The sequence below is a fragment of the Amblyomma mixtum genome, chromosome 1 (assembly GCF_055824585.1).
Source record: "Amblyomma mixtum isolate Tamu chromosome 1, ASM5582458v1, whole genome shotgun sequence".
Lineage (NCBI taxonomy): Eukaryota > Metazoa > Arthropoda > Arachnida > Ixodida > Ixodidae > Amblyomma > Amblyomma mixtum.
This window is the reverse complement of record NC_143012.1, coordinates 70152177-70167216: the sequence shown is the minus strand read 5'-3', so window position 1 is coordinate 70167216 and position 15040 is coordinate 70152177. Positions and strand designations below refer to the sequence as shown.

The window sequence follows — 15040 nt, the reverse complement described above, 5'->3', positions numbered from 1 at the left end:
ATTGAAGATTGCCAATATGCCTAGGAAAATACATTTTGACTGTCAAAAAAGGATTAGGAGCACTTTATTATTAACTACGCGAGGATTGTGGAAAGATGGGTCGGGTCACACCCAATAGTGCAAAACATGAACCCTTGGAAAAGATGCGAAGTTGTGGCGCCTATGCACTCATATGCTGTGCATAATGGGCTGCCTTGCATTACCATAACCTGTCCAGGTAGACTGCCACAAGTCAAGAAAAATCTCCGATATATACAACCACAGTTTTCAGTTACGTAGACATTTTATTTGTGACATTTTTAATCTAGCTGGCAGGCTATCACCAGCCCGAGGTGAATGTGACGTGCAGGATGAAACGGGTGCCATATGTGGATACTGGAGTAAATGTGATGTGATGAGCCTTGGGAGCATTCCTCTTCACATGGCGCCAGGCAGTCTTGCGGCCACATAATACAGCTGACAGTGCTTCATTCTGTAACCTGTAATACTGCAGTTACTTGCATCATGGATGCAGTTTCTTGTGGGAAAAAATTAGAATGGTAAGTTTGGTGCATTTATTACATGGTGTAAAACATGGTGTGGTCAGTTGAACTTTCCCCAGATTTTGATGATTGATGTAGGGAAAGCATTTATTATGCAAATGCATCCATTATTTAAGTAAATATGGTGTACAAAAACCTGGAATGGAAACAGAAATCAGCATCTGCAGGATTGAAACAAATTCCTAACAACTTTGGCGCAGCACCATACCCATGACTGCCAAGCCACATTTTAGCCCCTAGCCTTTCACTCTACACTGTCCTTAATCTGTTCATTCCCAATGGGCCAGACATGAGGCCGTATGGCACTCGGGTATCCGTATCTGCCTATATGGACATGCCACGTTGTCTACTACACAGCTTTTTAAACACTTGTAGCAACAGTGTCAGTTTTCTCAGAAGCATGAAACTTTGTTAGGATTAGTTTTATGACACACCCAGCACATTAACAGGCATTCTAGCCAAATTATAATTTCGTTGCAGTTGGGCTTTGAAGCATTTTTCATTAATGAGTAAAAAGGAAATGACATTAACTGGGCACTATATGTTTCATCTAAGCTGCCTTCTCGACAAATAGGGGCATTTTAGAATTTCTAGGCAACAAAGTTGGCACAGTGTTCTCATTACACAACAGAAGGCTCATTGCTTGGAAGGCTGGTGGAGAGACACTGTGTAAGAGCCAAGCAAGTTCATTTATGAAGTGCTTTATCATATGAGGGAAGGCTATTCACGGCTGTTTCTACCATGGCAATATAAGTTCGTGTCACAAATTGCACCAGCAATGTTCTGAAAAATGAGTAATACTGTTTTTCTGTTGCAGCAGTATTCTCTTTGCAAAATAAGATGAATAGTAGTTTTGCGCTGCAGCTTTCAGTGTGCAAGATGACAGCTACGGCTTAGCCTTTTGTCAAGAATACTTTTTCTCATATGCATTGCAGAACTGTAGAACCACATATTGTCAACTGTCCTAAAAGGCAAGGTGTGTTGCTGGGCGAGTTGGTTGGGGTACATCTTGAGAAAAACAGCACTTGCAGACAAAGGAAACGAGAAGGACACACAACTGCGCTGTTTTTTTTGTGTGTCCTTCTTGTTCTGGTCCTTTGTCTGCAAGCGCTGTTTTTCTCAAGATGTCCTAAAAGGGCGGTGCACTGTGACAGCACGACGCAACAAAGAGGAATGCAGCATGGAGCGACACTTCATACTAATTTTATTGAAGAGCGCATGCCTCTATGAGTGCATCACATGCAGACAAAATGAAATCAAGCAGGGATGACGAAGAAATAAAATTATAGTGAATGCAAGGCAGGTATGAACAAGAAAATGAGTGCACTAATTTCCCAAAGATGAAAAATGTTTGCCAATTGTCAGAAGTTCTCTGTTGAGCAGTGCCAGAGAGGGCGTATTCACACAAGCAGATTCTGAGTAGGGAATGAGGGGCCTGAAATATCTCAATTTCTTAATTGTCGGGTTTAACATTCGGGAGCGGCACATGGGCTATGAGGGACACCATAATGGAGGTCTCTGGATTAATTTACACCACCTGGGGCCCTTTAATGCACGCTGACTTTGCACAGCACATGGCCATCTTTGTATTTTGCCTCCACTGAAATGTGGCCGCTATGGCCGGATCAAACCCACAGCCTTCGTGTAAGCAGTCTAAGAACGCCAGAGCCACTGAGGCGCCGTGGCGGGATGAGTTCTCCATTCCTAGAAGGAAAGTTTTGGGAAAAAGGAATGACTAGAAAAGAAATACCAGAGGCCTGTAGTGTACCATCAATGGTGCTGCTTGATATGGGATATGATGGCGCACCTTTCTCATGACCATGTGGGCTTCAAGAAAATTAGCAAATGACACTCCTCTTCCCTGCTGTGTCTTGAGCTTGCTATGCTAAAGCACTTTGTCAGAATAGCCTGCCAACTAGCTCATAACATAATCCTAATCCCTCACCTGAAATCTGCCATCTTCAGCTGGCAGGGCCTACAAATGCCAGCACAGTCAGATGCTACTTTCTGGCTGCTCTGCATCTGACACAAGTGTAGCTCCATTATAGCAACAGCATGCATGTGCTTGCACATGTGCACATGCGTTGCATGGTCAACACGTACTTGTGTACATGTTGTCGCAAGCCTCGCACTGCTCACAATGAAGCTCACTGCCACTGCACGATTTGCTAGTTCTTTCTACTGTGTGCTTGAAGTTCACCAAACTTTGTGACTTTACATGCCACTGGTCATCTCCCACTCTCTCAGTACTGGACTTAGAAAGCTCAATCCCCACTTTATGCTTCCTAAATAGGGCAGATTTGCGGTGGTCTGCTCCTCCTTTGACACCTGTTGTAAAGTTTTTCGGATGTGAAATTGAAGAGTACTTTGATTAATGTATCCAATCACCCATTTACCTTGCCACCAAAGTGAGAGTACTTCAGTGCCTTGACTCCAAGTGATTATTTGTTGTTAATCCAATGTACTGCCGATAGCAGTAAGCCCACTGACATGCCCTCTTTGCGTATGTTTTTTCAAAATTTCTGACAAAGCCAAAGGCAATTAAGCTGATGCTCTTTGGAGTGGATACCAAGAAGTGCAGGGAGCAACTGTTGAGACTCAGTCTCATCTGTCCACTTCATCAGAGTGTGCAGCATGTCCCTTGTTGTAGTCCTGCAGTCCTTGTTTGTGACTGTATTCAGGTGCGTGCTCCAGTTGTGTAGCACATGCCAGCTGCAAAGCAGTCGACTCTTCAAGGGACCCATCACCTGCTCCCATGCACTGCCATAAACAGGGGCATCATCAGACATAAATGCCTGACATGGTATTGTGTTTTTTTCTTTGATGGCCTCGAAAAACCTCACCACAGTGCCCGTGTTCACCCTTTTTGAAATCAAGTAGGCACACGGGATACCAAAGGCATCTTGAGAAATTGTGAGCAGGGTTGTCAGTTGGACTTAGTACTTATTTATGCCATGGGTGGAGTCAGTGCACAGTTTCGCTGCCCCCAATTCATAAAGGAGCTCTCGTTGTGGGAACGTCATTAATGCTAGCTCAAAGTCACCATCATGACTGTTGGGGTCACCCTTCTTCCTGTAATACAACAGTGGCGACTCATTTTTTGCCCTCATTTCTTCGACCCATAATTCAACACTCTTAAAATTGTCTGCATCTCTCTGCTCTGTTTTGCCAATCCTAAACTTATCTGCAATGTTACGGAGGTCCTTAGTGGTCACAAGTTGCATCCGTGGGCTTGATCCACTTGTGCCTGCTCGGATGTTTGTGCACAATGGTTTTTTCTGGCATTCCTTCTGCTAACCGGCCTGAAAATGGTACAGAAAAAAACTGTTAACATCTCTGGTTCATCTGCCTACAGCCATGTAATAAAGTGACAAATACTTCTGGTCGGATTCCTTCGTCTTCCACTTTGTTCCTTTTCACAGGTGACACACAGTTCATCTTACTTTCATTTCACTTTTGTGGCACTGCAAAGCACACGACAAAATGGTTGTTTCAAAGCCAGATGGGCTTTATTTTTATGAGCTTGAGTGTTTAAACTTGCATACTGCAATGCAAAACAGGGAAGTTATATACAGCGTGTTATAAATGCGGAATATAACAGCACTGAAAATGTGGACAAGAAAAGAATAAGGACATGTGCTTCTCATCCTGTCCCATTTCATTCTGCATATTCAAAAAATGCACCGATTCGCCTGACAGCAACCTTTAAAGGAGTAGAGACACCAAATTTTTGAACGCGAACTTTGTTTCTTTGGACTTGTGCACAAGACAATAGTGTGCACGAGTCACAATGTAGAATTCACTTACGCTAGGTGAATAATTTCTAAGTGAATATTTTTCTCATGCTGTTTCAGTTTCAACACCTGAATGACTGCTGCTAAGTCAGAGACAATTGGAGGGCATGCCAGTCATACATAAACTGAAATATAAATGCTGCTTGTTCATTTTTTTTTTTCCGATTTCAACTCTTGTGCAGGCTTGTGTTTTATGTTAGTGGTTTTTGAGGAAAGGAAATGGTGCAGTAACTGCCTCAACCATGACCATGCCATGAAGGAAAGAAGGAGTGAAAGAAGCAAGAGAGAAAGAGGTGCTGTAGTGGAGGGCTCCGTAATAATTTCGACCGCCTGGGGATCTTTGGGCACTGACACTGTGCAGCACGTGGGCACCTCTTGCCTCCTTCGAAACTCAGCTGCCGCAGCCGGGTTCTAACCTGGGTACTCCAGCTTAATAGCTGAACACTCAAACCACAGCCGTTCCTGCGAGCGTTACTGATGAAGTGCCAAGACAGCCAAATAATTCTAATTAATGAAAGTTCACTGCAGACGATCTGTCTTATGAGAAAAAACATGGCCCTTATACAACCATTAGACTGGTGGCGTTGCTTTGATCAGCAACAAAATGCCTACGCTTTTGACAGGCAGCCAAAAAAAGAGGCTAGCATCGAGTGCAACTGTCAGTCATTCAAGACACGTTTCACAGAGCTCAAGCCGACTTCTTACGGATGAAGTTCAACGTCAGCCGATTGAGCGACAGACCTAGGATAGTCAATGAAACCAGCAGAAAAACAAAAGAACAGACATTGGAGTAGTTCAGTGCTAGACGACATTCCTAATTATGTTCAGTTCGAAAGACTGGACCCCTTCCACAAAGCATCTCTAAACTAAACGGCATGAAGTTCGTACAGACTGTGCTGTGCATGCAATGTGCTGTGGATCAATTGTTTTTCACCCTTCGATGCGACCAAGTAGGCTCAAGTGAATTGCACTACAGTCAGATACAACTCGAGAACGAAGTGGCAGATGGCCCTTAAAGAAGACCCCCCCAGTCAATGGCGTCAGCTGATTTTCATCAGTTAACCCAATTAAAGCCATAACTAATCCCCTTTCATCTGCCACCCTCCTGCAGTGCTACCCCCTAGGATTAACCATGACATCATGAGAATCGGTCGACGCCATTGGATGGCAGGCTTCCTTTGAGGGGCATTGGCCACTGGGTTCTTAAGCTGTGCCCTACTATAACTTCTTCCGCCCCCTCGTTTTGTGGGACATGCCTTCTCCCACTTTACAATAGGCATTTTCGTGTTGTCCCACCTCTTTTGTGCCATAGATGCATCGCAGAAGAATAAAAATCATTGAAATGATCACTCGAGTTAATGAGCAATATCTTCCCCCTAAAATACATTTCTATTGCACTTTCGTCTCCCATTTATGAAAGGTTGGTGGAGTGTAGCTTCTAAACGTTTTCACATTCCGGTACAGTCAACACAGCATGCACAAATGCTTTGTACAAGAGGAGTGGCTAACCTGCAAGCCCTCTGGCATCATCCTGGGACAGCCTTTGGTGGCAGGCCTCATTGAAGTGTCCGTAGTGTTTCTTTTGAAACACTACATATACCTTGCCCTCTTTCTCCATGACCTCTAGAGTAGCAAAGCAGTGTTTGCTGATTTTGCAGCTTCCTTGCCCCTTTTCCTGCCTTTGGCGCTGTTCTATAGGAAGCTCTTCGTACGAGCCGGAATGGTGGCAGTGCAGGTAGCGTTTAAAAACCCTTGGTGCACATTCCTTCTTTCCTGTAGAAGCTATAAAATGGCAGCAAGTTTTGCTTTCTTCTCCGTCTTTCCAGGTGCAAAATCCTGAAACAGAAAGATTGTAAACATAACTAAGCACTCCACATAGTATTAGTTAATTATTAGTGTGAAAGCACAATTCCGAACGGTAAACCCCGAGCAAGATCCTGCGATGTGTATGTGGGTTTGTGCCAAGAGCATAGCAACGGCGACATAGCAACCACAGCCTCACAGCAGCATTGCAACATAGTTATGACACGATGCCAGCATATGATGTTAAGTCCATGACCACTCATGACTAAAAAGAAATTTTTAAAAATTGAGGCGTGAACAAAGGTGGGCTCCATTTTGATAAAAACGTGTACACAATGATAGCACATGAATAACGGCATAAGGCATCCTTAGAAAGCCAACAGTAAAGTAACAAGACAAGGCAATGTTCATGAAATTCTGCTTTTGCACGTTTATAACATTTCGGCAAAACTTCTCTGTCAATTTTTTGTGTATCACACTACTTTCATTTTTTGAAAAGCAAGGCCAAATTAAAGTTTGTACTTTTTACATACACTAATGAAAAATGCATGTGCTATGGAGTGGGCACATATGCAGTACTCTCGCACTACTACTGGCGCTCTGCCTCTGCCAAGTGCGCATGACAATCACAGATTTAGCTTCACATTTTTAGCCTTTTGCCTGCAGAGCAGAACTGCATTTCCCAGCTTTTTTATTGTTAAAAATTTATCAGTCATTCGCTTACTGTTTTTTCCTCCTATAGCGCATGGGGAAAAATTTTTGGAGAAAATTATTAAGTTCAGGTTAAGTTATTACACGGACTGTTACATGGAAGTATTTCAATTTTACTACACCCTGCAAAAACTCATTCCTGCACAGCAACCTTTTACATGACCCTGTCCTTTGACCACAAATTCAGGTCAGCGCTGTTGACTTCTAAAGGCAGAACAATGCTGGGCATTCTTCCTACACACTTCTGCATGTTGCGATTGCCATGGCTTCAGCGCTGCTAAGCCAGTGCATGCCGCGACAATGTTGTGTGTCCTGTCGAGACATTGCAGATGCCTGCAACAAAGCATAAGCAAGGCCTGTAGCAGCGAGTCTGCTGCAAGGACCAGTTTTTTTCCTGCAGTGGCCACTTTAAATATGAAAGAGAGTGCACTGCTTGTCACTTTGCTTATGGAGGAGCTAGGACACCAAAAAAAAATTCTGCAGACACAAATAAGACTGCTTACCAGCGAGAATGCCAAAGCATTAAAGTGCACAGTCATGCTATGTTGCAGAATGACGAGTCATGAGTGCAAGGCATGACTACGCAACTTTGTACAAACTCTGCACACCTTATGTTACTAGTAAAGTGCTGAGTCATGCTACACTTCAGAATGATTAGGAGTCAAAACTATGACTACCTAAACTTTGTACAAACTATACACCTTACATTACAAATAAGTGCAAAATGACTATGACAAGTCATGGCTTTCAAAGGTTATAGTACGTTACGTTTCACATTTCACTCGAATGCCCGCAAAGGCTACCTCTGCAGATCTGTCGCACTAGACCAAGCCCATTGAAATCTTCATGGTTCCTTTAAAAAACGTGCATGTCATCGCTAAGTTTTTGTGCACAAAACCACGTGCAAGTTTCCCCAGGTGAGTGTAAGCCCGTAAATAAAAAAAAAAAGAACGCGCTTTGTGTTTACAAACTTAAAATGCGCGCACTCGAAAAGTCAATAAACCGCAACTTTTCAATTGGTAATCTAAGCGCGCGACTGCATCCCGCTTTGGCCCTTTATTGCTTTAATCACAGCGTGCGTGCATGCAGACTTCGTTTCTTACCTTTATTAGAGTCGAAGACTAGATTCTCCACCTCTTCCTCGAAGTCGTGGTGCCGTCGCAGGTCACGAAGGGCGACAAAATGCTTCGGACGTAAGTCGCACAAGAACGGCCGTGCCTTACTACATGTTGTTGTTGTGACTGGGAGAAGGATGCATGGGCCTGCCTACTGGCTGGAGCCGAGCCACCACCGCTGCCGCGTGCAGATAGAGGAGAGATCAGAGGAAAGAGAAAAAGAAAAGACGCGTCGCAGCAACAACCGCGTCCTTCCCCATGAATATCCTTGATGGGTGTTTTTAAATTACTAGTATTGAAGAACGCCTTGTCGCAAACCGCTGAAGCAACGCCATCGCACGTGTCCGTCTCCATGCTCAAGGCAAAAAAATAAAAAAAAAACAAGCGAGCAAGAAATGCACCTTGGGATACCTTGGGATATTGAGCAAGGATTTTCAAGAAGAGTTGAGATTTTCCCTGTCGGTTGAAGCGCAGTGTTCCCCAAAAGTCCCCACAGAGTGACGTAAAGTAGAGCAGTGACGTCTGTTCTCGGTTGGCCAATCGCAACGAGGATCACCTTCCTCTGAATACGCCCTCCGAGAGGGTACCGTCTTTGTCCAAACGGGAACAGAGGACCGTTTCCTTCCCTCTCTTGTTTAGCCTTGCCCGAGCAGCCACAGAAAGCTGTACCGTCGATGTTACTATCTGGAGGGCCTCCTTTGAGGGAATGTGCCGTTTCGTTCTTGAGTTTTACCCGACTACAGACTTTACTGTTTTCAGTGTCGTGACATACATTAGTGAGAGCAAAGAAAAAGAAAAAAAAATAATGCTGCCCAGCCCGCATCGCAAAAGGCACAACGTCGATACAGTGGAAACTTGGGAGAGTTAGTGATAATTGTCGACATAATTGCACAGCGCAAATTACTAAGTAAGCGAAAAGAGAAAGCGGACGTCAAAAATAAGGAAGGTGTGATATAAAGCAAATTATTTATGTTTATGTTTCATGTATATATTTCTAGTGTTTTTGTTTTGTTTTTTTCCCAATGAACCTTATAGTTGAAATCGGTGCCTTTCTTCTGTCCTTCCTTCTGCTCTCGTCTTTTGCGCGTGCAATCACTGGTCTAGAGTGTAACCTGCAAACTCTAGCGCTGAAAAAAATATTTTTTATCAAATGGTATTGCATCTATGATAAGAAAACTATAACAAAGTCAGCTATACAATTTAGTCAACGCTCAGCGGATGCCTGTCCAACCTTATAAACTATGGTTGGTAAAGAAAAAGGCAGATAGAAGTGGGCAATTGTCAATTTCTGTTTACCTTTGAGATGAATCGACATTGCGCAAGAGACGTGGAAATTGATGATGTAAACAGCGCGAACTACAAGGGACAAGAAAAGAAGGGACACAGGACGAGCGCTGACTCGCAACTAAAAGGTTTATTCACTGAAACCTTCATATATGAAGAAACAATCAAAGGGAAGAAACAACACAAAAAAATTAAAAACCATGAAACGCAACATTCGTCAGGTGCTCCCGAGAAAATTCATCTCCCTATCGCAAAGGAAAACAGATGGTTTGCTGACGCAATTCAGTTGATCCCCTGCGATGTGAAAAGCCTCGACAACTTCTCGTGTCGTCTGATCACTGTGGGTGTATAGTACACGTGTTTGATTGAATAATGCAGTGCATTTTTTCTTTTTCTTTTTCATGACTTTACATTCTAGACAATGTTTGACCAAATGTGAAAGGTCATCACCATTGTTTAGAAAGGTCATGGTGATGACCTTTCACATTTGGTCAAACATTGTCTAGAATGTAAAGTCATGAAAAAGAAAAAGAAAAAATGCACTGCATTATTCAATCAAACACGTGTACTATACACCCACAGTGATCAGACGACACGAGAAGTTGTCGAGGCTTTTCACATCGCAGGGGATCAACTGAATTGCGTCAGCAAACCATCTGTTTTCCTTTGCGATAGGGAGATGAATTTTCTCGGGAGCACCTGACGAATGTTGCGTTTCATGGTTTTTAATTTTTTTGTGTTGTTTCTTCCCTTTGATTGTTTCTTCATATATGAAGGTTTCAGTGAATAAACCTTTTAGTTGCGAGTCAGCGCTCGTCCTGTGTCCCTTCTTTTCTTGTCCCTTGTAGTTCGCGCTGTTTACATCATGAATATCTACCAACTCGCCCAACTGAACGTTTTGCTAAACGTGGAAATTGCTATTGAGAGGGTTAGCACCGCAGGGTGTCGGAATGTGTTTACCTCAGAAGCAAATATTCGTCGTACATGCGGCGGCACCTTGATCAACTTAGACGGAATATTGCCAAGGTTCACAAAAATGCAGTATACAGCTAGATGCATACCATTCACAAGGCGGACTCGAGACTTTTTTATAGACATTGTACGAAAAACGGGGGGGGGGGGGGGGGGGGGGGGGGGGGGTGCAGGAACGCTGCGAAAAAAAAAGGGGGTCGGCTACAAAGCGATAGTTCTGTAGGCACTTAGGGCGACCCCCTCCCCTCTCTCGTTTGGACCCTCAACTGCGTGCCCTTATTCAGTTTAGACGTACGTCTTTCTTGCATACAGTTTGCATCATTAGGTTGCTTATTCCCTCCAGAATTTTCCATCGCGTGCTGATATGTATATCTTTCTTGCCTTGCGTCGATTTGACTCGATTTGGTTGGATCAAAGATTGAAAAAGTGCGCCCGCGTATGAGTGTGTGTATGCGTGCGTGTCCACGCGCGCGTACCTCGAAACTGAAGGAACAGCTGCTATTTTCGCACCGTCTATTGTCAGGCAACTATAGCCTCGTTTACATGAACCCGACTTCGGCGGGTCGAGCCAGGAGATCAAGTTGAGCAAGGTCAGCCCAACTTGACTGCATGTTTACATGAACTCGATTTTAGCGAGCCGCGACCGGTTCAACAGCAGCGGCACCAAGCGTCGAGCGGCGCAGCGGGAAAGGGCAGTGGCAGCCTGGAAGATTGCGGCATGCACGGCTGCCTCGGAGGCGCTACGGCGCAAGCGAATGACAGGTTCGCATTTATCACCTCCCCTTCCACTAACCAGACTCCGACCGGTTTACGTGCTATCTGCTGTTGGGGTCGAGTGAGTCAACCCACCCCCTGCAGCGGAGTTGACTGGACTCGCTCCCTCGACTCCCGGACCCGACTAGTTTACATGAACCCAGTAACCGGTTTTCAGCTCAAATCCTCAACTCAACCAGTCATGTAAACACACCGCTTATAACGTGCTTGAAATCATTCTCCGAGAATTCCTTTTCCTGCGGCGCTAGTCTACCCCGCCTGCAGGAGGGGCGCGCAGCAAGGGGAGGGGGCGGTCCTTTGTGCCAGTTCCCGAAAAGGGGACTTCTCAGCACTTTAGTCGGTTACAACAAAAGAACGAAACGGCACACGCAACTCAGAGGGAGCTCTCCAGCCAATCACGTCGATTTCTGTGGCTGTGCATGCAGCCAAGCCTGCGAAAGAGAGCGAAGGAGTCGGCGCTTTGTCCCCGTGTCGCCGAGGGTGTATGTCATTTGTTCGGGATAAGGCTAAAAGAATAATAACGCAAAAAGAAAGGAAAATATTTTGCTGCCCCGGCATCTGCCATCGTCTCTAGGAGCACCTGAGCTGGAGCAGGGGAAAAGACAGGGAGAAAGGCGAAGGTGTGATGCCCCCGTTTATTGTCTCAGCTGCACTGGCCACTAAAGGGGGAGGGGGGGAGAGGGCTGGGGTGCTCACCTTTCTCATATGTCCGCGCGAGAGCGTCTTTTGCACAAAAGCGCTGAATGTTACAGGTGGGGCCATATTCGGCAACAGACGGTCGTGGCGGCTTCAGTCTCCACCGGTGCTGTCGCGGAGCACCTATGGAGACCGAACAGAAAACTGTTCGGTCGACGCGCTTGGCTGGGCGGTCTCCTTTGATGGGCATGTGCTGCTTCGTTCTTGAGTTGTACCCGACTTTTATACCACATGGATTCATTTCAGCGGAGGAACATGGCGCCCTCTGAACCACGGCATTCGTTTGAAAGAAGTGCGAGTCCAGTTCAGGAAAACTGCACCTGCTCCATGGTTAGTGCTGAAATAGTGCAGCTGCAGCCGCCATGGAAGCAGATGATGGTTTGCGGGTTGTGATAAACGGCGGAAACTCAAGTAACTTTCACTCGTCGACAAGCTAGAACGCTGCTCGAGTTCTCCGAAGAAACGGATCGAGGCTGGTTCATGGCAACATGTTATTGTGATGTGCTGTTTGCACATTTCTTCATGAGATAAGAGATGTTGGCTGCCGCTGATGTAGGCTGTGAACAGCTGGCTGCAATTCATTGGCATCGCAAAGGCTAGCGATGACCAGGCCTGCACTCGACCATCCGTTTTGGAAGCACAGTGCCAAACTGCTCTCAAAGTGCCGGAACTAGCGGTACACACCCGCCGCACCGCCGCTGCCGCAGAACTTTGCCGAAGTGGTGCAGTGAGTGCAGGCGAAAAGAGCGCTCTCCAACTTCCCCTCCACAGCGCTAGTCGGAACAACGAACAACCGGCAGCACGAAGCGAAAGCCTGTCTCTTCCCTTTCCTGTCGCTTTAGCAATGCCAAAGCTGTCCTCGAAAAATAATACGACGTCCAGAATGCGTTTCGTAGCGTCATGTGAAAAAAATTGGCAGTGGCTTAGCCCTGCTATGCCTGGATATACGTAGCGTAAAGCGCTCCGGTGTTTCGGCCGCACGTTTCGCCTTGGCTGCTCGACGGCGAACTGCCAGGCGACAACCTCGGGATCGGAAGAATTTACATTTTCCAGTCTTCTGCGCCGTTTGGCAGCTGCTCGACTCTCCTTAGCTTACCAGAGCTTACATGTTGAGCGCGGCCGTCATTTCTCCGCGCACCCTCCTCGCTCATGCGCAGTAGCGCGCGGCGCAACTGTCGTAAACACGAGGTCACGCGTCGGAGAGGAGCGCACGCCGGCGGCGCACCTCGCAGCTCGCACCGGCTGTGGCGAGGAGGGGACGCACCTGCGGACCTGCTTCACTCGTGACGTCACGCGGTTCTCGCGCATGCGCATTACAGGCGGCAGCACACTCGCGCAAAACTCGGCTCTGACCCGCGTAGTGTGGCTTTACTAGCTTTATGCTACAAAACAATCCAGCAAAAGCAATATGGCGAAAATCTGCTTGGAAGTTCGACACACACTACATAGGGCAAAATCGAGGGAAACGTGCAAACATCGTAGAGATATCGTTCCCTCTCGTGAACACCTCCTGATTGTAAATGTTTAGCAGCGCCACACTCGTTATTTTTTTGAACTGTGATTATTTAGTACACGTGCATGTGTGTAGATGGCGCTACTTACTACATTTATCGACATTTATCGCATGTCGCTGCGTTATTGCTATTATTGTTTGTATTCTGTGGACTTTGTTGTTGGCAATTGTTACAAGTTGATTAAAAGAATGAGAGACCGACATTTTAAGAGTATATTTGCCAGAAAAAAAGAAGCCGCGGAACGTTTCAAGAGCTTGTGCCCTTCATAAGGAGAACAAAAAAGGTAGCTAAAATCAACTAGACATTGCGCATTCCCCAAAAGCCGTAGAGTAAAGGCGATGCTTAGCCGCGTAGAGCGAAGTATTAAGTTTCTTCACGCAAAATCTCAGAACTGCAACGTGCTGGTTACCTGAACAGTATTGCATTCCGTTTTTAACTATTTCGAAAAAACGCTAACTTTGATCAGGAATAACTTTTAAACTAAACAAGGCAAATGCATGAAATTTTCAGAATGGATGAGGGATTAGAGGATCTCAAACTGTACGAAAAGTCGCCGCAATGCAATGCATATCCCAAAAGTTATTGCAGATTAAATTGTTCTGTTTTCTATGCTATTCAAACAAGCGTGGCTAATAAACTAATCTATACACGTACTTCTACATGCTTAAATACGCGCATTAGCATCACATCTCAAAGTAGCTCGAAAGATATTTCTCTAGGTGCAAGAGGTTTTTCACAATTTTGCATTTCCTGAGACAAGTTGAGCCAAACTGCCAGTTTTCATCTTTGCGTCTTCTTTTACAGTTGAAACAAATTTGCAGCTACCGTTAAACCAAATGCATCTTTTGAAAGCAAAGAAAACTAGCTTTTCAGAGATATCTGAACCATATTTATGAAGCGAACGAGCGAGGTACAGTCGACGTACAAATATCGCCAAAAATGGTTCCCGCTCACCGTCAGAGTGGGACCGCCACCTTAAATTAGTTGGTAACATTTGTGCGTATATTTTCATTTACCCGAAACGAACGAATCACCTTTGTACAAACACTGCACAGAAAGAGCGCGGCTTAACCGCAAGAACCTAGAAAACAATGCAAGGTAGACAATAAAAAGCAATGAAATAAAGGAAAACCGGCACCAGGATACGCATATTTTCAAACGTTTCCTAAAAGAGCCGGAACGGCTACGAAGTACGGGCTCCAAGGGTAGTTAGGAAACGCTTTGTAGCCTTTTCTTTTCATGCGAAATAATGTGTATACTCACCGCGAGTACTGTTTCTTTGGCTTTCCCCAGCCGCTTCTGTAAAGAATTCAATACACGTGTGTATTGCGAATGCAAACAAAGAGAGTACTTGTAAACTTAATTACGTATATTGTTTTATTTATTTAAAAAAAGCCCGCCAAAGTTACCTTTACTGCCAAGCCCTCACTGCAGCTGCTTGCGTGAGCTGAAATGTACGAAGCGATTTTAATGAAGCTTAGTACGACTTCCTGATACAAATGATGTAGTGGACTGCATGACGACGTGTAAACTAAACGTGAAACCATGTAATGTGCATCGATGTTATCATAAACTCAAAGCCGTACAGTTACAGGTCTGCCCAGGAAGACTGAAAATGGTGAACCGCGACTGTTTTGTACAATAAAGGTGTCTAAGAACTCTTACCGTGCGTGTCCGCGCTCGGATGTGCGAACATGGCTGCCATCACAGCATAAACTTCAGGCGTTACCTCCATCTCAAAAGGCAGCGGGAGTAGTCTTCCCCTCTTGCAGCTACGCTCGAAAAGCAGACGACGCGCACGCGGAAAGCGCGGCGCAAGGGATAACGGGTACTTC

General features: G+C 45.3%; 1 long non-coding RNA gene across 2 annotated transcripts; it reads right to left on the bottom strand.

The window, feature by feature from the left end:
• Positions 1-540: 540 nt before the first annotated feature.
• On the bottom strand, positions 541-8440 carry LOC149366703 (uncharacterized). Of its 2 annotated transcripts, XR_016284020.1 has the most exons (4): positions 7954-8439; positions 5846-6172; positions 3921-4006; positions 541-3844 (listed from the first exon to the last, which is right to left on the bottom strand). It is a non-coding gene; the product is annotated as an uncharacterized LOC149366703 (long non-coding RNA). The 2 variants fall into 2 exon arrangements; XR_016284018.1 differs by lacking the exon at positions 3921-4006 and having other exon boundaries at positions 7954-8440.
• Positions 8441-15040: the final 6600 nt, after the last annotated feature.